The sequence below is a fragment of the Pelobates fuscus genome, chromosome 4, assembly GCF_036172605.1.
Source record: "Pelobates fuscus isolate aPelFus1 chromosome 4, aPelFus1.pri, whole genome shotgun sequence".
NCBI lineage: Eukaryota > Metazoa > Chordata > Amphibia > Anura > Pelobatidae > Pelobates > Pelobates fuscus.
This window is the reverse complement of record NC_086320.1, coordinates 107,783,801-107,809,184: the sequence shown is the minus strand read 5'-3', so window position 1 is coordinate 107,809,184 and position 25,384 is coordinate 107,783,801.

Genomic DNA, 25,384 nt, shown 5'->3' with positions numbered 1-25,384 from the left:
TTTTTGAAGGTGAAATGAATAAACGAAAATTTAGTGATGTGGTAGCCACCAGATGTCGTTTGATCTGGCTGCCAGCCTCATTAAGTAAAGGGGTTAAACATTAACTCATTGATGTGTTGGAGGATAAGGAATGTGAAAAGCCCAGAGTTTAGTTGCAGGAATTGTTTCCAAATATATTGCTAATGGTTGTACAGTGTGCAACTGGTTTGAATAGTTTTGAATTTTCTATTTTTGATTAATTTAAATGGAGAAAATTATGATATACATGTTTGTGCTAATTTAAGGAATAAGGCATGGAATTTAATTACTGACACAAAACAGTTTACTATGTCTAAAGAGTAACACAGGCAGAGTGTTAGTGAATATGTCTCTAGAATATCAGGGTAACCAAATGAGCTAGATTAAGAGATTTTGCTGCTATGGAAATTATGAAATCCTTGCAATTGTTAAAAAGGAAAAACACAGGAATAACTACAATGTTGCACAGACACACTTTTGTCCAGGGATACTTCAGCAGGACTGGCCCCTATTAAAATTGTGTCTAGTGAAGAAGGTAGAAGGAGAAATTAGGTTATTAATTGAATATGGTAATTTTAGAGTGAGGGTTAAGGAAAGACCACAAAATTAACAAAATTACCAGGGTACTAAAAACTATTCGGCCACACCCCAAGATAGATATTATAGGGTTTTATTAGAGTAATTCTATGGTATGCTATAATTGCAACCAATAATGTCATGTTAGGAGATATTGTCCTAAATATGAAGAAAAAGAAAAAACTTACCCAGTGAAAGGGAAAGAAAATTGAATTTCCCAGACCATAAGAATCTACAGAGAGTGGCAGCTGTAAAAACAGAGCATACATCTTCAACCAACCCCCCCTCACATATCAAATTCATGTGAAGAGTGTATACTGATGTTAAGTGCCATTGAAAGAAAGGTGTCACAAATCGACAAGTAAAATCTGCCTAAACTCACCAATAAATAGGGATGTGAAACCCCTAGCTATTATCAGATCTATCTTGCTGATAACGAAGTGAAGATAGGCGACCATATATTTATGGAAGACTAGAGGGAAAAATAACACAGTTTTATTAGAAACAGGAGCAGGAATGACTCTAATAAAACACGCTTGCCTTTAAAAATTTAAGCATATCAACAAATCCCTTCTAAGTTTTAATTGAACAAATGCACATGGAATTCTATCCATTGATAATGAAGTTGAGATTGAAGGAGGAAAAATCTTTTGGTGATTTATAGTTGCACCTCTCCTCCCACTGTACTATTATTATGGGAATGGATGTTATCAATGAAAAAAAAGTTGTATGTGGATTTATTAAATTTGGTTTTATGGCAAGCTTTAGGTGAGAGCAAAACAGGTTGAGTGGTTAAACCTAATAATTTAAGATAGTTTAGTCATGATATAACTGTAAAACAGAGTGAAGTGTCACCTTCTATACAACAAGATGATGAGGTTGTACCATATCTTAAAACTAAATACCCCACAGTGTGCTCTAAGTCTAAACAAGAGTGTGGGATAGTGAATTTGCAAGTTGTAATTGTAGTTCTAGACCCCCTGCAGTTAAACAATATAAGATCCCAAAGAATAAGAAGAAGGTGTGAATCAGGTGATAAAAGCATTGGTATCTCAAGGAGTGTTGAGAGTGGGTAATTCCAAATGTAAGTCACCATTTGGCTAATAATCAAGCCAATGGCACTTATGGTTTAATTGTAGACACGTATGTGGTGAATAAGTAAATCTCATCAGATATCATGGCGCAAATAAATGCTAATGTTAAGTACTTTCTGTATTGGATATAGTCAATGTGTTCTTTTCTATACCATTCAATCCAGATAGCTAGTATTGCTATGCTTTTACCTTTAAAAATCATCAATATCTGTTCCAGGTGTTGCTACAGGGCTTCCACTCCTCGCCAGCTTACTTTCATAAAGCAATGGCTCAAGTATTGGAACCCCTGGGGTATGGGAATAAGATGTTGCAATATGTTAATGATCTGTTAAGTTCAAACAGTAACAAGGGAAGAGCATGAGCAGATACTGTGTGATAATTGTCAAACACTGGCACATAATGGGTTAAAACTGAACACATTCAAAGTGCAGATCTTGAAGGAAAGATTTACTTTCCTAGGAGTTAATATAGATCCAGAATGTAAAACGCCATGTACAGCAAGGGTTAAAGCATTGCAGCAATTGCCAAGGCCAATGACAGTGTATCATCTACAGAAATGTTTAAGCTTGATAAATGTTAGCAGAGAATTTATATATGATATGGCAGGGATAGCAAAACCCTTATGCAATATGCTAAAATATAAAAGATAAGATCATCTGGACAGGGGAATTTGAAAAGAGTTAAATCTGTTAAAAGATGCTCTCACACAAGCGCCTGTGCTAGCTGCTCCCATTGAAACAGTACCATATATTGTTCAATGTTATGCAGGTGTCTCTTCATTAATAGCAGTTTAATGCAAAGGTAGCATGAATCTTTACGAATGCAGGATTTGGACAGATAAATTTACAAACCCCCCAAATATCTAAAACTGTTACAAAATTGTTCTGAGTTAGGAGTATATAGCCAGTTACAAAATAAACCACCCAGGGTAGAAACCAGTAAAAGATATGCTATTCCTGATTTGATGTCAGAAGGAAATGGAAATATAATCCAGATCTCCTTTGAGAAGCAAACAATACAAGGGATTTCTAGTTTGTATGTGGAGGAATGAGATTTTATGTTGATGGATCACATCACACAGGTTATGTCATATATGACGATTAAACAAAAGAATTGCAAAGATAGACTGCCAGGCCATATGTCAGCTCAGAAAGCGGAGTTAGAGTCTGTAAAGAAAGTTCTAGAAATAACAATATATGACCCAGTGAATGTAATCAGTGACAGCAGTTATGTAGTTAAAGCTTTAACACTTCACCTCCCAATATGGAGAAAAGAGGAATGGTAGATTCTCAGGATAAAGCTTTAAAACATGCAGGTATTCTGGCAGAACTGTTTAATTAAGCAGAAAATAAAGGTTTAACTTGTTGTTGTGAAACAGACTTGTAGATCAGGAATCAAAGGAAACTTTGTCTGAGGAGTTGTAATACTTGGAAAATCTAATGAGTGCAACTGTTAGTAAAAAGACAAATAACAAATACCCTATAAGATCAGATAGAGAATGGAAGGATGTAGCTTTCAGTATAAAAAGAATGGATCTAGATACTGAAACTGGCATGTACAGGGTTAAACACAATGAAACACAAACATTTGTACCTAGTGGCTTATTACAAGGGCTGATTGTATTCAATCATAGTACACAGGGCATTTGGGTACAGGACAACTGTTTAAGGTCCTGCAAAATAAATTGTATCATCCTAATTTATACCAAAAAGTGTATCCATATATTGCAGAAGTGTCTCATATGTGTTCAATTAATCCAAGACCTAAATACTAGAAACCAAAATTGCAGAGAGTTCCTTTGGCAAAAAGACCATGGTACTCTATATAAATTAATTTCTAAATTAAAATGAATAAAATAAAATAGAAATAAAAATGCTTTAAGATAAGAGTAATTGGTTAACATATTTACCAGGAGTATTAATGTCTATTCCTGCAAATCCAAACTCAAGTGTCACCTCATGAGTTAGTGACATGTAGAACTATGTAATCACTTTCCCTAATGAACCTTTTGTTCCAAGTTACAGCAGAACATGCTGAATAGTTAAAAGTATTACAGGAACATCTATTGTTAGAATTGAAGTTTGCTACTTCAAATGTCGTCCCTTATGGTAAACTATGTGTTAAAGTTGTACAGCGCTACGGAATCTGATGGCGCTATATAAATAAATTAAATAAATATAAAGAAGTAACACAGGGGAATAATGCAGATATGTTTAAGCAAGGTTACAAGGCAAAGGTAAAAATCATTTAAAACACCAGGTCTATGAAAAACAAGTTGGGAAGGTCCTTATGGTCCTTATGTTAGTCTAAGAATAAAAATTAGAACAAACTGTGTTACAGGTTTAAAAAGCAAACATTGGTACAAAGTGTAATAAATCAATTCTTGTGTCTAGTGATCAATGTAAAAGAAATGTACTAAGGTATAAGAAATTTACTAATGTATAAGAAATTTACTAATGTATAAGAATAGTAAACTGCCATCTGTTTTTCATTACAGAACCAATACTGTTTTACATGGACAAAAACCTGTATGATTTTAAATAAAAGGACAAATTGTTTGGACTTTCAAAGGACATTATGGACTTTCAAAGAGACTGTGCTTGTGGATTCGATTGGAGAGGACAATATTTCATGGACTAAATCAAACCGATTGTGTTTTCTGGGTAATATAAACTGTATACAATTACACAGCATAATAACTATGATACCGTTATTATTAATGTTAGGTAAAATCAATGCCCAAGGTAAATTAATGAATTAGTGAAAAATGTAAAGGTAATCGTAACAAGAATTTTGTTCTTAGGAGTTCAGAAATGAAAGGGTTAAAATGACTTGCTTCTCCCTCTTGGAGTGTAAAAAGCAATACAGACAACTGGAAATGGCTGTGTTAAAAGGCCTTTCCTTGTAAACTGATACTTAGAGACCAATATCAGAGAACAACATTAAAATCCCATAAGTAATTGGTATAAGTTATTATGATGCAATATTTTAAAATTCATTAAAATAAAGCATCAAAGAGGGGCTTGAAAAATATTATTATGTACTTTAAATGTATTTAATGTGTTGATATAAATATTATAAGTTTTATTCGGATTGCTTCAAGAACACTGAAATTGAGAAGCCATACCTTGGCCTATAGAGTATTACAGACTTTCATTGTATAGGAATGGAGACCACATCTGGTTCACTTTAAGAGTGATGTTGAAGGGCTTGTTTATAGTAACCTTTGACCTAGCCTTGAAAGCCTGAATTCCTTTGAAGACTCACATTTCTACAGGCAATTATTCATTACATCATGTATATAGAAGTTCTTTGTCTTACATAGCTTGCCGCCAAATATAACGTATGACTTTAATCATAGATTTCAAATGATGCTAAGTAACTCCCCTTTTTCTAAGATAGCCACTTATTTTAAAGTAAGGCAATCTTATGTATACTCCCCTCTGTAACTGAATTTTAAACCCATAAAACTGATTGTAGTTTAGAATTCGTGGCCAATACCTTTAACATCAAAAATGGATAACATCTAGAAAATTGCTCTCTGTATTGGACAAAGAATGTTAAAGACATTTGTTATTACCAGATGGATTGTTATGTTTGAATAAACATAAGTTAACTGCAAGATATTTGATTCGATTGTTATGAAAACTGATATGTGACAAACAAAGATTTCACGGAATGCCAATTTCCTACAACTATCATCAGGATGACTTTGTTACCATTCGAAGGGGGTAATTCAACAATAAAATCCATTGATAGATTAGACCAAGGTCTCTCGGGAACGGGTAACGGATGCAACAACCCACAAGGAACTCTACGAGAGGACTTCATACAGGCACAAGTAGTACAAGCACTTATATAGTCAGTGACATCCTTTCGTAAGGAATCCCACCAAAAATACTGAGAAACAGCTGACACCGTTTTGGAAATACCAGGATGTCCAGCAGTCTTAGTATCATGATATAGTGACAGAATATCCCGCCTCTCGGGAACGTCAACAAACAATTTATCATTAGGCCTCTCGCTAGGTGCCATGCTTTGTTTCGCTTGTATGGCCTGCAAGAGGGACGAGGAAATAGACAATATAGTAGTTGCTATTATCCTGTCTGGGGGAATGACAGGAGTAGCATCAATCTCCTGTTTGTCAATAGTTTCAAACTGTCTGGACAGAGCGTCCGCTTTAGTGTTCCGATCACCTGGCCTATAGGTGATTATATAATTGAAATGAGACAAGAACAGTGACCACCTAGCCTACCTGGAAGACAATCTTTTAGCTTCGCTAAGGTAGGATAGGTTCTTATGATCTGTAAATATGAGGATGGGATCCTTAGTGCCTTCTAACAAATGTCTCCATTCTTTGAGTGCTAAAATGATAGCAAGGAGTTCGCGAATACCCACATCATAATTTTTTTCTGCTTTGGACATTTGTTTAGAAAAGAAGCCACAAGGATGCAATGGCTTTTCAGGTGACTCTCTTTGAGATAAGACAGCACCTACCCCGATATCGGAAGCATCAACTTCAAGTATATAGGGCAATGAGGGGACAGGATGCTGTAAAATAGGTGCAGAGGCGAACATAGTCTTAAGAAATTCAAAAGCCTGAAGTGCCTCGGTAGACCAGACACGAGTATTGCCATCCTTTTTTGTCATACGGGTAATAGGTGCTACAATAGACGAAAAACCTTTGATAAAACGTCTATAATAATTGGAGAAACCAATAAAACGCTGGATGGCTTTCAGACCTTGCAGTAGAGGCCATTCTATGACAGCAGCGAGCTTCCGGGGATCCATACGAAAACCCTTAGCGGAAATCAAATACCCCAAAAACTGGACTTCGGATTGGTCGAATAGACATTTTTCTAGTTTACAATAAAGACCATTAGCAAGAAGGGTCTTCAGAACTGTCGTAACATGTCTGTGATGAGTGTGTAAATCTGTAGAATATATTAAAATGTCATCCAAGTATACAATAACAAACGTGTGAATAAAGTCTCTTAAGACATCATTAATAAATTCTTGAAATACTGCTGGGGCATTGCAAAGCCCAAATGGCATAACAGTATACTCATAATGGCCTGATCTAGTGTTGAATGCTGTCTTCCATTTGTGGTCCTTCTTTATACATATTAAATTGTATGCTCCTCTAAGATCCAGTTTGGTGAATACCGTGGCATGTTTGAGCCTGTCAAATAATTCTGTGATTAACGGTATAGGGTATGCATTTTTGATGGTGATTTTATTTAGACCTCTATAATCGATACACAGTCTTAAATCACCTTCTTTTTTTGATACAAAGAAGAACCCCGCTCCAGCCGGAGAAGAGGATCTCCTAATAAATCCCTTGTCTAATGATTCTTTAATGTATTCCTCCATGACACGGTTTTCTTGAACCGATAGAGGGTACACCCTGCCCTTTGGAGGTATAGTGCCAGGCAACAAGTCAATAGCACAATCGTAGGGTCTGTGAGGCGGTAATTTTTCAGCCTCTCTTTTATCAAAGACAGTCTTTAGAGATAAATACTGAGAGGGTATAGCCGTAGACAAAGGAGGAATGGTAGGAACATTAATAGTATTCACAGGCGTGACTTCAATAGTACAAGACTCGTGGCAGGCTTCACTCCATGATTTTATCTGCCCTGTCTCCCAGTCAAAAATGGGATTGTGGGCACGTAACCATGGATACCCTAACACTAATTGTGAAGAGGGAGAGGTGATGACCTGGAACCGAATGGTTTCATAGTGTAAAACCCCTGTGTACATGTGTAACGGTGCAGTCTCATGAGTAACAACTGGAGTAATTAATGGTCTACCATCTATGGCCTCAACGGCCAAGGGTATCTCCTTCTCTCTGATGGGAATGTTGTTTTTCTTTACAAAACCAGAGTCTATAAAATTTTCAGCTGCCCCGGAGTCAACCAGAGCGTATATGTTTTCAACTATACAACTCTCTCCCATATGTAAAGAAACAGGGAGAAGCAGTCGGTTAGGAGGCAATGTAGGAGACTTAGAAATCACACCCAAGGCCAGTCCCTTATAAGGTCTTAGGTGCGAGAGTACATTCCTTTACCATATGGTCTCTCTTACCACAATATAGGCAGAGTCCCTCCCTTCTCTTATGTAATTTTTCAGTATCTGAGAGTTTGGCAACCCCTAATTGCATAGGTTCCTCTTCAGATACTTTAACACTCTCCGGTATATTAACTCTGGGGTGAAAAGGTGTGACAAAACGTCTATTCCTGTTCTTAGTATAGAGCCTGTCACGAATCCTATTATCTATATCGATGAGGTAGTCAATAAGGTCCTCTAAGGCAATAGGAAACTCCTTAGCTGCTACCTCATCCAATATAGAGTCTGATAAACCTTCCATGAAGGCCGTAGTTAACCCATTGTTGGTCCAATCTACCTGTGAGGCAAGGGTATGAAACTGAATAGCGTAATCAGCCACAGACCTAGAACCCTGTTTAACTCTCATTAATGCTCTTGCGGCATTCTTAGACCTTTTCATTGTATCAAAAGTTCTGCAAAAAGCTGTAAGAAAACTGTGAAAATCATGTACCATAGGTACAATAGGATTTGCCCACTCAAGGGCTTTATCAGTAAGTTGGTGCATAAAGAACCCAACTTTAGACCTCTCTGTGGGAAATGAACGCGGATACATCTCAAAGTGGAATTCTATTTGTTTAATGAACCCTCTGCATGTCTTAGAGTCCCCTCCATACCTAGGAGGAGGTGTTAAATGGGCCGAAGTATTAGGCAAAGTAGATACTTCAGGAAGAAGGGGTGTAGGAGGGTTAGGTGTGGTTGCTGGAATGGTTCTAGCTAAGAGCGTCTGGAGAGCCTGGGCTATCTGATCCATTCAGTGATCCTGCTCTACAAATCTAGCCTCATGGGACGCCATCTGTTGAGCTAAATCTGCGGGGTCCATGGCCCTATCGTAATGTAACGAGAATATACCCCTACATGCAGGATCCAGCTAAACAGAAGACAGCACAGAGGAGAGATACGTCTACCGGACCTTAGAATGGCGGACTCGACGTATATAGGAGAAGTACAGAGTCAGGAACGATCCAAGGTCAAGGGCACAAAGAGACAGCGTAAACGAGAACTAGCCGGGGTCTGGTACACAGGAATCAGCAAGCTGGCAAACAGAACAGACAAGGATAAAGCGAAAACGAAGTCAGAATACAAAGCCAAGGTCAAATACGGAGGAACACAAATGAACACAACAAGCGCTAAAGGGAACTGAAACAGAAACCACGATAGGGCAAAGAACTAAGGGAAAAGGGTAAGTATAAGTAGCTTCCAAACTAATGTGATGTCACTTCCACACCCCCAAAAGGTAAGTGTATGGGGTGAGTGGCACGACAGGGGCCAATGGGAGCCTTTTTGCAATTTAGGCTCCCACTGTCTCTTTAAGAGCGCGCCTGAGACTCGCGGCGCGCTCTTAGATTCAGGCGGAACACGTGACCGCATCTCGCGGTCACTGCCCGCCTTCCTGTTAGGAGAGTCGGATGAGCCGCGCGCGGCTCGTGCAGCCGCAGGACCGCGCGCGTCTTGAAGAGAGGACCGCGGCCAGCCCCCGGATAAGGTAAGTAACGCTACACCAGATAAGGAGACAGCATCAGAGGTGCCATCCCAGAGCCGCAGCAGCCCGCGACTGGGCCATGAGGTGCGCCGAGCACCTGGAACTACAAGGTGGACTTTATATATCCCTCCAAGCTCACAACCTCAAGGCACAGGTCCCATATGCACCATTATCATTGGATTACCAAGCTGGATGCACCGATCAGAAAAGAGGGACTATACCCAGCCCGTGCAGGGCATCGGCTTATCCGAGAATCAGGACTGGGACAATACAGCAGACACAGTGTCCATTGCTTCCAGCCTATAAGCACTTAAACTGTACACTCACATGCATACAGTATTTAGCTTTAAAATACAGTAAATCTATTGTTATTGTGTAACTGATCAGGGGATTGAGGGGGGCATCACTCTCAGCTTATAACATAAATATAACATAAATATCAATCACACCTACATGCTTCTCTGCTCTGAGAGATAGTTTCTTTACATGAGCGAATACACTTGCGAACATCACACCCTCACACCGATCATATAGCTTTTAATCAAACATGTATTGGATCGTAAACTGTTTAATGTTGTTTCTCATGTTATGCTACATCTTGAATCACTAAATTACAAAAGAACGTGCCAGGTTTACTCATGCCACAACAATCTCTTTTGCTGTTGTGGCACTACAGGCATTGATGTACGTATCTGCACGACAAAAATAAAGAGAAAAAAAAAGTAATCTGCCATTTGAGTGCCCAGTCCCCCAGTCTATCTAAATCCCTCTGCAGCAAAGTAATATATTGCTCCCATTGTATTACTTCACAGAGTTTTGTGTCATCTGCAAACACTGAATGCATATCCTACTGAATCCATAATCTTATTGTTTCATATACTTAACGTATTATTATTATTATTATTAATATTATTATTATTTACACAGCGCTATTATTGCAATATTGTGGTACAATGATGTTACATTTTTTAAAACATTTGCAAATGGATCAGCCCCTTACAGTGAGGGAATATAACATGCCAGGTAACACTGAGCATACAAACAGGATGCTTGGTATTATGGTGAAATAAATGGCCAGAAAGAAAGAAACTCACCTTTAAACCATTGTTGAGGCCAAGTTCTTCCTGCAGCCTGATCCTCATTCCATTATATGAATCCTCCTCACTGCAGGTAGGGCAAGGTTATGAATGCAGGATTGAGGGGAGAGCTTACACTAGCACAGGGAGGGGAACCATGCCACCATTGGACATCAGTCGCCAGCATTCTATGTGTTTTTGTACAGATTTAACATTGCTAGCTATGTCAAGCACTATATGTTTTAAATAAAGTGGAATAAGGGTAGCAAATATTCAAGAGTGAGGATCCCTACCTTCGAGCATATTGCCAAAATAGAACGTTCTAAACGTACTCTCTTGCGCTCAGTCCGCGCAGCGTATAATGTCGGCTAGGGAAGCGTCGGCCGAAAAAGCTTGTGAGGCCGCCGCTCCCCTGACCGAGTGGGCTCCGAAACAAGGTTCGACGCCCGCTAAAGACAATAACCAGTGGACCCATCTGGCCAGTGTTGCGGTAGACACCGGTCCATGAGGGTTCACGTGAGAAGTCAGAAGGTGACATGTCGAATGAGTTCGAAGGGGTAGAGATATCGGTGTACCCCATTAGCGTTCTGACCACGCATAGTGTGGCGTCTGACACAAAGTATGGGTATGACACTGAAGACGAATCGGACTTAGTTCATCTCGACATGGTAAAGGTAACCCCGTCTGGTGTGAGAGAGAAACCATCCATATCGTAAGCTCTAACGTCCGCCACCCGTCTAAATGAGGCGAGGCATAATAAGAGGGCTAGTTTGGCTGAAAGTTTTTTCAGTGACAAACAAGGATTGTCCGGCCATTCCCTAAGGAATCTCAGCACCACATCCACCTGCCAGAGGCGTGAATACTTGGGTGCCGGGGTCTCGACAATTCGGCACTCCGTAGTAGTCGACAAACCAGTGTATCTTGACCTACTGGTCTGCCCTGTACCGAAACGTGCGCCGCCGATATGGCGGATCTGATCACGTTGAGGGGTCGATATGACCGACCCAACGAGACCAGGTGTGACATTTAGTTGAATATCAGTGGGACAGGTGCTTTCCACACACCAATCACTCCAGGCCGACCAGGCAGAAATATAGCCTTTCCTGGTGCCGGGAGCCTATGAGTCCCATAGGAGGTCTTTAGTTGATTTGTGATAGGCCGTGGACTGACCAGGATCCCCTGAAATCGTCCAGGCCAACAGCGCCAGTTGTCCTTCCAGGACGAGGGAATGGGCTTCCCCTCTAGGTCCCGTCAGAAGTAGAGGGAAGGTAGGGAGTAGTAGGTTTTCACGAGACATCTCCAGGAGATCCAGGGGGGTCTTATGATCAGGAGCGATATACTGTTGGTGCGTGTGTATCGAAGCACCCTTGCTATCGTGGAGAACGGCTGGGCCACGTTTGCAGGGATTCATCCACCGCTTCGCAGTTCTGATCCGGAGGAAGAGCCAAAGATCGCTTTGCCAATCCAAGCTTGTATGTGAAGTAACCACCATTGAAATTCCGTCCTCACTTCTACTGACAGTGCATAGTATCTCGCCTTTAGTCATTGCATGGCCCTGTAGTGTAGTGGGCCCGGGAATATCGCTTGTATGGAGGAGGAGAGGAGTCCCACAATCCGGGCGGGTATCCTGAGAGGAATTGTATCCAACCTTAGAACGTGTCTGATATCTTTCCTTATAGAGGCGATCTTTGCAGTAGACAGACGCAGAACACAGTTCTCCAAGTCGATGTCAAAACTGAGGAACTGGCCCGACTAGGAGGGAGAAGCGATCTTTGTCTGTGTACTACAAAAACCCATGGATTCCATAAAGTGAACGACAAATTTTGTCTGCAATCGTAGCCTGGATTCGTAAAGGATCAGCAAGTCTTCCAGGTATACGAGACATCGCACGCCCAAATTTTTGGATGCGTGCCCTCACTGGTTTCAGTAGCTTCGTGTGTACCACGGAGTCATAAACTGCCATATTTGTCCCCTCCACTGGCATCGGAGGAAACGTCGGCAGTCTAGGGCAACGGATACTGACAAGTATGCGTCCTTGAGGTCCAGATGTATAAACCAGTCGTTATTGCTTAGGAGGTCTTGTAGAAGATGAATTTCCTCTAATTTGAAGTGTTTGTATACCACGTAGGAGTTCAATTGATGTAGTCTCCTGGCTTCTTCTTGACCAGGAAAATATTGCTGAGGAAGCCTTCCCCTCCGGTGCATATTGAATTGCGCCCTTCTTGAAGAGGGTGCGGATTTCCTTGTCTACGAGGCGTTCCTGTTCCGCCAGCATACGTATCGGAGGTGAAGGGGCGACTTGAACGGCTGTGATAAAAAATTCTATGACGTAGCCTTGTACTGCCTGGAGAGCCCAGGCGTCTTTGGTAATTGACTCCCAATTCTGTAAAACAGAGACAGGCTGCCGGTCATAAAATTGAGAGAAATATGAGGACTGTGTATACGATCTGGAACCTGTCGCCCAGAAGCGGCTGGTGGCTCGGTTCCGCTACCGACCAGTCCTCCTAAAAAACACCTCTCCCCGTAGGGATGTGAAAGACTTGTTTTTGCGAGGTTTGGGCTTAATTTAGTGTGGTGAATAAATTCACATGTTTCTCGAGTTCTGCAATGAACGCTTTGTCAAATAGTAGGCCTTGTGCTTTTGGACCGAATTCTTTCGTTCCTAAGTCCAAGAGTGTGTTGTCGATGCGGACCAGTGCAGATTTGCGTCTTTTGGCGCACAGTGCATCATTTGCGTTGCCTAGGAGGCATATCGAGCATTGAGCCCATTCTCTGACGTAAGGGTTGAGTTGTGTACCCTGGTTGGGCGCCAGATCCACAAAATAGAGCATCTTTGCAATTAGGCCTGGTAAACAAAGTACTTTATAGTGTGTTGACTTCAGGCCTTTCTCCCCACCATTGCGGGGGTTTTGTCCCGAGCGTGCAATGAGGACTACCACAGAGTTGTTGAACTCGGGCGTAACTGCCACTTTGTCCGGTAGCAGTGGTCTGGGGTATTTGGCCTTGAGGCGTGCGCGTACTTCCATCTCCAGAGGGTTGCGCAGCCAATAGTGCACGAAACGTGCTAGGTGGTCCAGGAGGCTCGACTCTGAAGACCACGGATGCAGGATGTTGCGGGGGTCAAAGAGTGGGGCCCCTTTTTCGTCCGGGAACGTTCCGTCTTCGGCTACTATGGTTTAGTGCCGCTACTGCTATCTCCTCTTACTCAGATGGCGATCCGCCTTTGTGCCACTCATCTACCATGTCCAAAGTGCGTGGTTGGTAATAGTCTTCTTTGTCGGAAGATTGTGGTGGACAGGGTTTGGATTCCCGGTGCTCCGTCCACTTGGTCTGTTTGATGGGCGTCTTGCCTTTGACCTTAGTGGCAGGGGGGCTGGAGCCCTTCCCTTGCTGTTTTGACTTGGAGACTTTTGGGCCTGAGGCCTCCATCAAGCAGTTTGGGGCAGAGTTCATAACAAAACCTTCTCCACTGAGGCCGCTACTGCGGCGTTTATCATTGCCCGGAAATCATGGGAAGGTCGAGAGTGTCCTCCATGACTCGTTCCTGTCCTGTTGGGAGATAGTGGCAGTCAGTGGGAGCAGTGTTGGAGGGTCATCACGTAGTGGTTCTAGACTCTAGAACTGGGGATCACCCAGGTTAAACGGCTTGAATTGCCTGCTTTAGATTGTCTGAGTGTATGAATACTTGCGCCAAGTGTAGAGGGGTCACCTCTATTAGTTCAATCTGGCTACTGAGCCGTGGTGCAGGTGTGACTGACTGGTAGTGGTGTTGGTCTGGTTAGTCAGGTTCACCACAAATGTACGCCAGAGCTGTATGCACGGTTTTAACAATCATGCTTATTATAGAAGCATGTGGGGCCTGTCTCCTTAAGGTCTGCAGTCTCAGGACCCTCGTGCATTTGGTCGCTGTTAATCACCGGTGGTGTGCCATGGTAACCCAGAGGACACCCACGTTATAATTATTGGCAGCTTACAAGCATTGCATGCATCTATGGGGGTCACCCCAGGTGGTGTGCCATGAAAAATTACCCAGAGGACACCCACGTTATAATTATTGGCATCTTACAAGCATGCCATGAAAATTACCCAGAGGACACCCACGTTCAATATGTACACTAGGTACGGTAAATATGCATATATGTAACCCTGTGAAGGGTACTCTGCAATACACTCAGTTTCCTTAATGATCCTGCATTCAAATCGTATCCAGCAAGTGGAGTGGTACTGTTGCTTTAATTTAAAACTGACAGGCAGTGTTTAGACATCAATATATGTATGTGGAGATCGGTTTGAGCTGAGCTGATTTACTGTGGAGGAGATCCTGAGAAAGGAAACCAATGCTAAGGTGCAGATTGGGTGGTGTGCCATGAAAAATATACCCAGAGGACACCCACATTAATTTGTACATTAGGTACAGTAATACAGTATGACCCTGTGCAGGGTACCACAGTGCACTCAGCCTCCTTTAATGCTGTGCATGCTTTACATCTCCATCCTGGCATGGGAAGCAGTTGTATATAATGAGACTGGCTGTGCCAAGTAATACTTCAAATTAACCCAATGGGCTCTAGGGCTATGTGGCAAGGCATGAATAACTTAAAAACAGTATAAGCTACATTTGCCCCAGCACCTGGGAGAAAAATCCTTGGGTTTTACTCAGAAGAATGTACTGATCGGGTGAATCCCGATCCGCAGAGCGAGCAGGGAAGGCGGCCGTCGTGGGTCGCGGGTCCGTAGCGCGGGAGAAAACAACACACCGACCCGGCCTCCTTCCACCCGTCCCCAAACAGTCCCCGCGAGTCTATTAGGCGGGTCCGCGAAGCGAGCACGGCACGGGCAGTCGTGACGCCCGCGGACCGCAACAGAAGTCAGTACAAGTTTAGGAGACCGTGAATAAAGGTAGTAAAATCAAGTAAAGGAGGGAAGGGGTCAGGCATAGGATGGCCAGGAGAAATAGATTTAAAATAAAGACAAAAGAATAATTAAGTAATCAATCTAAACTCTAGGTTATACCAGAGAGGTAAAATACTCTGACCTGTTGTAGGCTGGAGCAGCAAAGAAAGAGGAAGTGATGTCATAGACAGGGCCTTTTATGGGCACCATAACTTTTTTCTGATTGGTTGTTATGTTTCTATGCTGCTGGAGTTTTCAGTAAAAAAAGATATGCAAATATGAAGCCTCCTGTCATGTGGTAAAATTGTACAGTGGTACAGAACTTGTTGGTGCTTTATAAATAACAACAATAATAATAATAATAATAATAATATGAACATGAACATAAACATGAGCATGAATACCTCTATCCCACGCAACAGAGGGATAGTGCTTCTGGTATCTTCTGGTAATGAATTGTAGGTGTTGCTGTCCTAAATCTTTATGTGAGTATTATCAACATTCAAACTATCTAACCCCTGATCAATAAAGCATTCAACCAAATCACTCAACTACAACTGCTCTCTTTAAAGTTTGCAAAGACATTTAAACTGGCATGGAACATGGAGACCTAACTGGAGCTATTTTCCTTGATTTTTCCATGGGCGTTAACATAGTAGACCATGACATTCTATTGCAAAACTTAAAAACTTAGGTATTGGTGATCATGCACTAACCTTGTTTAAATCATATATATCGGATTAATCGAAATATGTGTCCAGTTCTGACAGCGCCGCCCTGCCACTTGTGGTCATGTGTATTGTTCCTAAAGGCGCCACACCTGGCCCCCTACTATTCACATTATTCATAAATGATCTGATCAAGATCTGCAAAGCTTCAACTGTGCACATGTAGACAGATGACACCGTAATCTATGCTAGCATACCATATCTACCACAACTTGATGCTGTGCTCCAAGATCAGTTCACAGTGGTAGAAAATTGGATTGCAGATAATTAGCTTTTCCTAAACACTGACAAAACTAATCTTTGGAACAGTACCTAAATTACATAAATTACAAAATTACAATCTATACATCAGAACAAAATCAAAGCACACTTTCAAATATCTATACCCCAGTCTATCTATTGACCGCCACAATAAAAAACGCTCATCAAAACTTTATCCAAAACTAGATGTCCTGTACATTATTGATTAATAATTACTCACATTTCTTTCATTTCCCCTTTTAGATTCCTCCTCAATATGTGGCTAGGGTTTTACTACTTCTTATGCCTAGATATTGAATGCAGTCTTGCCTCTATTTAGATTAAATATTTATTTCGTACAATTTACCATTTTTTTTTGTCCAGGTTAAAACATTTTGTGTGCTGTGTGATATGTGGTATCTCCACCCCTGAAATAAATGTAGCTAATGTATGTCATAATACTGGCCACAGGTTCTAGAGCTAGTACGTACAGGAAAACAGACAGTGGCCACCCCTGTCTGTTTATACATCCTGTGACCATATTTTCCATATCTTACAAATCAACAAAAACAAAGGGAAAGAACAATTAAATACAGAAAATAAATAAATAAATAAATCAGCAATATAATTTATATTGTATAGATTGTAACAACCTGTTTATCTTATATTAAGTCCAAATTAAATATATTCTACTATGTGTGGAAAAAGAAATCCTTAATTTAAAAACATTTTCCAATTATCTATTTATTTATTGGTAATCGCTTAACAGGGTTATTTTAACTATTTGTTCTAGTCCTCTCCTATTCCTCTTCTTTGTACCCATTAATCATATCTCCAGTGTCTAACCCAAGGGAGCCATATTCCCAAATATTCTCCTTCTTGCCCTTTGCGGACCAGTGTATATCTTCCATATCCCATATTGTTTTAACTTTAGTTATCCACTTATCTATAGGAATGCTGGATTGCTTGCAATAAATTGGTATTAGTGCATTGGCTTCCCCTAATAGTAGCCATAGTCATTTTTGTTTATATATATCTGAAAGAGAAAAGGGCCAACGAGAAGCACATGTGATGGTGTCAGTGAAACTTAGAAGGAAAGTATCTATTTAATTAAATGTATAACTTGTACCCCCAAAAAATGTATTTTTTTACATAACCACCATGTGTGTCAATATTGCCTTTTTCCTCCCCACATCGCCAGCACTGATCACTACATGATGGTTTAAAAGCATGAATATTTACAGATGTTCTATACCACCGTGTTATACGTTTATAGAAGGTCTCTCTTTTTGCCAAGCTTAGCTTATTGGGGCCTCCATTGCTTTACAGAAAATTATTGACCAATCTTTCTCTAAAAGTTGTACATGTAACGTACTCATCCACTTACTCTGAAAAGTTGCCATTTTACCTCTATTTGTTTTCTGAATTAAATAGTATAAAGTAGAGAGCTTGCCTCTTGCCTGTTATTTTTTTTAATAACACATATAGTTTTGAAAGGGGTTAGATCTCTATATTCCCAATGAGACATTACATTTTTCTTCAAAAATCCTATCAATTGTGCAAATCTAATAGTGTCTTATATTGAGTGACATTGTTCAGCCTCTATTAATCCTATGACAGTTGGTAATTTTTTTCCTATTAAAAAGGAGGAAAGAGTAGAGTTTCTATCATCTAAAAGTTTTTTAATTGTATTCGCTCCCAACCCTACCTGTAATTCTGGGTTGTCTGCCAATGGTGAAACTCCTGTTGAAAGCTGCTATATATTTTTATATTGTCGCCATATTTTAAATATATTACTAATAAAAGGATGTGGGTTAGGCAATATTTGTTTATTTTACATGTTTGCCAAGGTAAAGTACACAACGGGGAAGAAACAAATTTCTGTTCTACTGCAGCCCATGATTTCATATTTTTAATATCTGTCCACTCCCATACTCTATTAAATAAAATAGCTAAATAATATCTGTAAATATGAGGCATACCTACTCAACGGGCAGAAACAAATATATTATATTTTTATTATATTATAATAATAAATATATATTACATTTTTTAAATATATTACTAATAGTGATGTCGCGAACCCGAAATTTTGACTTCAATGGGCAGGCGAATTTTAAAACCAACAGGGACGCTTTCTGGCCACAAAAGTGATGGAAAAGTTGTTTCAAGGGGACTAACACCTGGACTGTGGAATGCCGGAGGGGGATCCATGGCAAAACTCCCATGGAAAATTACACAGTTGATGTAGAGTCTGGTTTTAATCCATAAAGGGCAGAAATCACCTAACATTCCTAAATCACAATGGATATGGATTGACACCGGACATATGACATATTGACACCTTGACATATGGATTGACACCTTGACATATGGATTGACACCTGTCCTCAGAGACCCTGATGCACACGGACACAGAGCAGAATAGGGACTGTTCCCCCTACATAGGGTCACTTGGCAGATATGTCGTGGTCGTGGGAGGAGGAGGAGGAGGATCACTTTCACCTCTTCCCCTGTTAGATTCCCGTTGTGCTGTGACATCACCCTTATACACTGTGTAAAGCATACTTTATTTATTTTGCAAATGCTGCATCCTTTCCGACTTGTAATTCGGTAACATTTCCGCCACTGTCTGCTTATACCGGGGGTCTAGTAGCGTGGACACCCAGAACAGGTCGTTCTCCTTCAGCCTTTTTATACGAGATTCCCTCAACAGGCACGGCAGCATGAAAGACCCCATTTGCACAAGGTTGGATGCCGAGCTACTCATTTCCCGTTCCTCCTCCTCACTGATGTCATTGAAGGTATGTTCTTCCCCCCAGCCACGTACAACACCACGGGTACCAGATAGGTGACAACGAGCACACTGGGATGCCTGTTGTGTTTGGTATTGCTCCTCCTCCTCCTCAAAGCCACATTCCTCCTCTGACTCCTCTTCCTCAGAATCCTCTTCCAGCGTTGCCGCAGGTCCAGCAAGCGATGCTGATAAGGCTGTTTCTGGTGGTGATGGTGACCACAACTCTTCCTCTTCCTCTTCACGCTCATCTATGGCCTGATCCAGCACTCTTCGCAGGGCACGCTCCAGTCAGAAAACAAATGGTATGATGTCGCTGATGGTGCCTTCGGTGCGACTGACTAGGTTTGTCACCTCCTCGAAAGGACGCATGAGCCTACAGGCATTGTGCATGAGCGTCCAGTAACGTGGCAAAAAAATTCCCAGCTCCCCAGAGGCTGTCCTAGCACCCCGGCCATACAAATATTCATTAACAGGTTTTTCTTGTTGGAGCAGGCGGTCAAACATTAGGAGTGTTGAATTCCAACGTGTAGGGCTGTCGCAAATCAAGTGCCTCACTGGCATGTTGTTTCGCCGCTGGATATCGGCAAAGTGAGCCATGGCCGTGTATGAACACCTGAAATGGCCACACACCTTCCTGGCCTGCTTCAGGACGTCCTGTAAGCCTGTGTACTTATGCACAAAGCGTTGTACAATCAGATTACACACATGTGCCATGCACGGCACATGTGTCAACTTGCCCAACTTCAATGCCGCTATCAAATTTTTTCCGTTGTCACACACCACTTTGCCGATATCCAGTTGCTGCGGAGTCAGCCACTTTTCCACCTGTGCGTTCAGGGCGGACAGGAGTGCTTGTCCAGTGTGACTCTCTGCTTTCAAGCAAGTCAAACCCAAGACGGCGTGACACTGCCGTATCCGGGATGTGGAATAGTACCTGGGGAGCTGGGGGGGTGCCGTTGATGTGGAGCAAGATGCAGCAGCACAAGAGGACTCAGCCGAGGAGGTTATGGAAGAGGATGGAGTAGGAGGAGTAGAGGAGGTGGCAGCAGAACTGCCTGCAAGTCGTGGCGGTGTCACCAACTCCTCTGCAATGCCACGCATTCCATGCTTGTCAGCCGTCAGCAGGTTTACCCAATGCGCAGTGTAGGTGATATACCTGCCCTGACCATGCTTTGCAGACCAGGTATCAGTGGTCAGATGGACCCTTGCCCCAACACTGTGTGCCAGACATGCCATGACTTTTGCACAATCGAGTAAAGGTTGGGGATTGCCTTTTGTGAAAAGAAATTCCGGCCGGGTACCTTCCACTGCGGTGTCCCAATAGCTACAAATTTTTGAACGCCTCAGACTCAACCAGATTGTATGGTAAAAGCTGGCGGGCTAATAGTTCGGACAAGCCAGCTGTCAGACGCTGGGCAAGGGGGTGACTTGGTGACATTGGCATCTTACGCTCAAACATGTCCTTGACAGACACATGACTGTGGGCAGATGAGCGGGTACTGCTCAATGCGGGTGACGGAGTGGCGGATGGTTGAGAGGGGGCAAAGAGGACAGCAGTGGTTGACGTGGCTGAAGATGCTGGACCAGGAGGAGGATGGCGGCTTAGAGTAGGCGTGCTGCTTGTACTCATGTGTTGATCCCATAAACGTTTGTGATGTGAGATCATGTGCCTACGCAAAGCAGTTGTACCTAGGTGGGTGTTGGACCTCCAATGACTCAGTTTCCTTTGGCACAGGTTGCAAATGGCATCGCTGTTGTCAGAGGCAGACAAAAAAATCCACACTGCTGAGCTCTGCAATGACGGCATTCTGGTGGTGGACACAGCATGCGTTGATTGGCGTGCTTTCTGGCTGACCCCGGGTGCCGATGCATGCTGTCTGACTGTGCCACTAGCTCCTTGCGACGACCCCCTCTGCTTCCAACTCGTCTCCTCCTCCTCTCTGTCTCCCCATCTGAACTTTCGCCCTGTTCTTCTTCTTGCCGAGCGGGCACCCACATGACATCCATGGACGCATCGTCATCATCAACCGCTTCGCTTGTATCTGACAACTCAGAAAAGGAAGCAGCAGAGGGTACAACATCATCATCACACCGTACCTCCATGTGTTTAATGCTGCCTGCCTGAGACATATCCCTGTTATCTACATCCTCTGGCAATAATGGTTGCGCATCACTCATTTTTTCAAACGGATGTGTGAATAACTCCTCTGACATACCAAGTAAAGCGGCTGTGGTGCTAGTTTTGGTGGTGGCGGCAGGCGGGTGAGTGGTATCTTGAGAGGTGCCTGAAGCTAAGCTGGAGGAGGATGGTGCGTCAAGGTTCCGAGCGGAGGCTGTAGAAGATTGGGTGTCCTGTGTTAGCCAGTCAACTATGTCCTCAGAACTTTTCAAGTTCAGGGTACGTGGCTTCTTAAAACTGGGCATTATTCTAGGGCAAAAGAGAATCACAGCACCACGAACACGACGGCCCCTGCGGGGTGGCCTGCCTCTGCCTGTCATTTTTTAGGGGATTAGTGGTACTATGCGTGCAAGCTACTGTGAGACCAGATATGAGTGGCAATGTGCACTGTAACAGTTCTGGAGAGCACACACTGTAGGCCTGACAGAGCCGCTTGAAGGACACTGACTGGCTGCTATTAGCTTACATTGGAAACCTTTTTTCTTTGTAAAAGCATGCTATAGAGACACCAGATATGAGTGGCAATGTGTACTGTAACAGTTCTGCAGAGCACACATTGTAGGCCTGACACACCCGCTTGAAGACAAGTAACTGCTATTCAATCTATAACAGTGAAAAAAAATTTTTGGTTTTAAATGCACGCTATAGAGACACCAGATATGATTGGCAATGTGCACTGTAACAGTTCTGCAGAGCACACACTGTAGGCCTGACACACCCACTTGAAGACAAGTAACTGCTATTCAATCTATAACAGTGAAAAAAAAATTGGTTTTAAATGCACGCTATAGAGACACCAGATATGATTGGCAATGTGCACTGTAACAGTTCTGCAGAGCACACACTGTAGGCCTGACAGAGCCGCTTGAAGGACACTGACTGGCTGCTATTAGCTTACACTGGAAACCTTTTTTCTTTGTAAAAGCACGCTATAGAGAAACCAGATATGAGTGGCAATGTGCACTACAACAGTTCTGCAGAGCACACACTGTAGGCCTGACACACCCCCTTGAAGACAAGTAACTGCTATTCAATCTATAACAGTGAAAAAAAAATTTTGGTTTTAAATGCACGCTATAGAGACACCAGATATGATTGGCAATGTGCACTGTAACAGTTCTGGAGAGCACACACTGTAGGCCTGACAGAGCCGCTTGAAGGACACTGACTGGCTGCTAGTAGCTTACACTGGAAACCTTTTTTCTTTGTAAAAGCACGCTATAGAGACACCAGATATGATTGGCAATGTGCACTGTAACAGTTCTGGAGAGCACACGCTGAAGGAAGGACTGACAGAGCCGCTTGAAGGACACTGACTGGCTGCTATTAGCTTACACTGGAAACCTTTTTTCTTTGTAAAAGCACGCTATAGAGACACCAGATATGATTGGCAATGTGCACTGTAACAGTTCTGGAGAGCACACACTGAAGGAAGGACTGACAGAGACGCTTGAAGGACACTGACTGGCTGCTATTAGCTTACACTGGAAACCTTTTTTCTTTGTAAAAGCATGCTATAGAGACACCAGATATGATTGGCAATGTGCACTGTAACAGTTCTGGCGAGCACAGACTGTAGGCCTGACAGAGCCGCTTGAAGGACACTGACTGGCTGCTATTAGCTTACACTGGAAACCTTTTTTCTTTGTAAAAGCACGCTATAGAGACACCAGATATGAGTGGCAATGTGCACTGTAACAGTTCTGCAGAGCACACACTGTAGGTCTGACACACCCGCTTGAAGACAAGTAACTGCTATTCAATCTATAACAGTGAAAAAAAAAATTGGGTTTTAAATGCACGCTATAGAGACACCAGATATGATTGGCAATGTGCACTGTAACAGTTCTGGAGAGCACACACTGTAGGCCTGACAGAGCCGCTTGAAGGACACTGACTGGCTGCTATTAGCTTACACTGGAAACCTTTTTTCTTTGTAAAAGCACGCTATAGAGACACCAGATATGAGTGGCAATGTGCACTGTAACAGTTCTGCAGAGCACACACTGTAGGCCTGACACACCCGCTTGAAGACAAGTAACTGCTATTCAATCTATAACAGTGAAAAAAAATTTTTGGTTTTAAATGCACGCTATAGAGACACCAGATATGATTGGCAATGTGCACTGTAACAGTTCTGGAGAGCACACACTGTAGGCCTGACAGAGCCGCTTGAAGGACACTGACTGGCTGCTATTAGCTTACACTGGAAACCTTTTTTCTTTGTAAAAGCACGCTATAGAGACACCAGATATGATTGGCAATGTGCACTGTAACAGTTCTGGAGAGCACACGCTGAAGGAAGGACTGACAGAGTCGCTTGAAGGACACTGACTGGCTGCTATTAGCTTACACTGGAAACCTTTTTTCTTTGTAAAAGCACGCTATAGAGACACCAGATATGAGTGGCAATGTGCACTGTAACAGTTCTGGAGAGCACACGCTGAAGGAAGGACTGACAGAGCCGCTTGAAGGACACTGACTGGCTGCTATTAGCTTACACTGGAAACCTTTTTTCTTTGTAAAAGCACGCTATAGAGACACCAGATATGATTGGTGATGTGCACTGTAACAGTTCTGGAGAGCACACACTGTAGGCCTGACAGAGCCGCTTGAAGGACACTGACTGGCTGCTATTAGCTTACACTGGAAACCTTTGTTCTTTGTAAAAGCACGCTGTAGAGACACCAGATATGATTGGCAATGTGCACTGTAACAGTTCTGGAGAGCACACACTGTAGGCCTGACAGAGCCGCTTGAAGGACACTGACTGGCTGCTATTAGCTTACACTGGAAACCTTTTTTCTTTGTAAAAGCACGCTATAGAGACACCAGATATGAGTGGCAATGTGCACTGTAACAGTTCTGCAGAGCACACACTGTAGGCCTGACACACCCGCTTGAAGACAAGTAACTGCTATTCAATCTATAACAGTGAAAAAAAAAATTGGTTTTAAATGCACTCTATAGAGACACCAGATATGATTGGCAATGTGCACTGTAACAGTTCTGCAAAGAACACACTGTAGGCCTGACACACCCGCTTGAAGACAAGTAACTGCTATTCAATCTATAACAGTGAGAAAAAAAATTGGTTTTAAATGCACGCTATAGAGACACTAGATATGATTGGCAATGTGCACTGTAACAGTTCTGGAGAGCACACACTATAGGCCTGACAGAGCCGCTTGAAGGACACTGACTGGCTGCTATTAGCTTACACTGGAAACCTTTTTTCTTTGTAAAAGCACGCTATAGAGACACCAGATATGATTGGCAATGTGCACTGTAACAGTTCTGGAGAGCACACGCTGAAGGAAGGACTGACAGAGCCGCTTGAAGGACACTGACTGGCTGCTATTAGCTTACACTGGAAACCTTTTTTCTTTGTAAAAGCACGCTATAGAGACACCAGATATGATTGGCAATGTGCAATGTAACAGTTCTGGAGAGCTCACGCTGAAGGAAGGACTGACAGAGCCGCTTGAAGGACACTGACTGGCTGCTATTAGCTTACACTAGAAACCTTTTTTCTTTGTAAAAGCACGCTATAGAGACACCAGATATGATTGGCAATGTGCACTGTAACAGTTCTGGAGAGCACACGCTGAAGGAAGGACTGACAGAGCCGCTTGAAGGACACTGACTGGCTGCTATTAGCTTACACTGGAAACCTTTTTTCTTTGTAAAAGCACGCTATAGAGACACCAGATATGATTGGCAATGTGCAATGTAACAGTTCTGGAGAGCTCACGCTGAAGGAAGGACTGACAGAGCCGCTTGAAGGACACTGACTGGCTGCTATTAGCTTACACTGGAAACCTTTTTTCTTTGTAAAAGCACGCTATAGAGACACCAGATATGATTGGCAATGTGCACTGTAACAGTTCTGGAGAGCACACGCTGAAGGAAGGACTGACAGAGACGCTTGAAGGACACTGACTGGCTGCTATTAGCTTACACTGGAAACCTTTTTTCTTTGTAAAAGCACGCTATAGAGACACCAGATATGATTGGCAATGTGCACTGTAACAGTTCTGGAGAGCACACACTGTAGGCCTGACAGAGCCGCTTGAAGGACACTGACTGGCTTCTATTAGCTTACACTGGAAACCTTCTTTCTTTGTAAAAGCACGCTACAGAGACACCAGATATGAGTGGCAACTGTCAAAGTACGATGGCACAGGTCTGCAGAGCA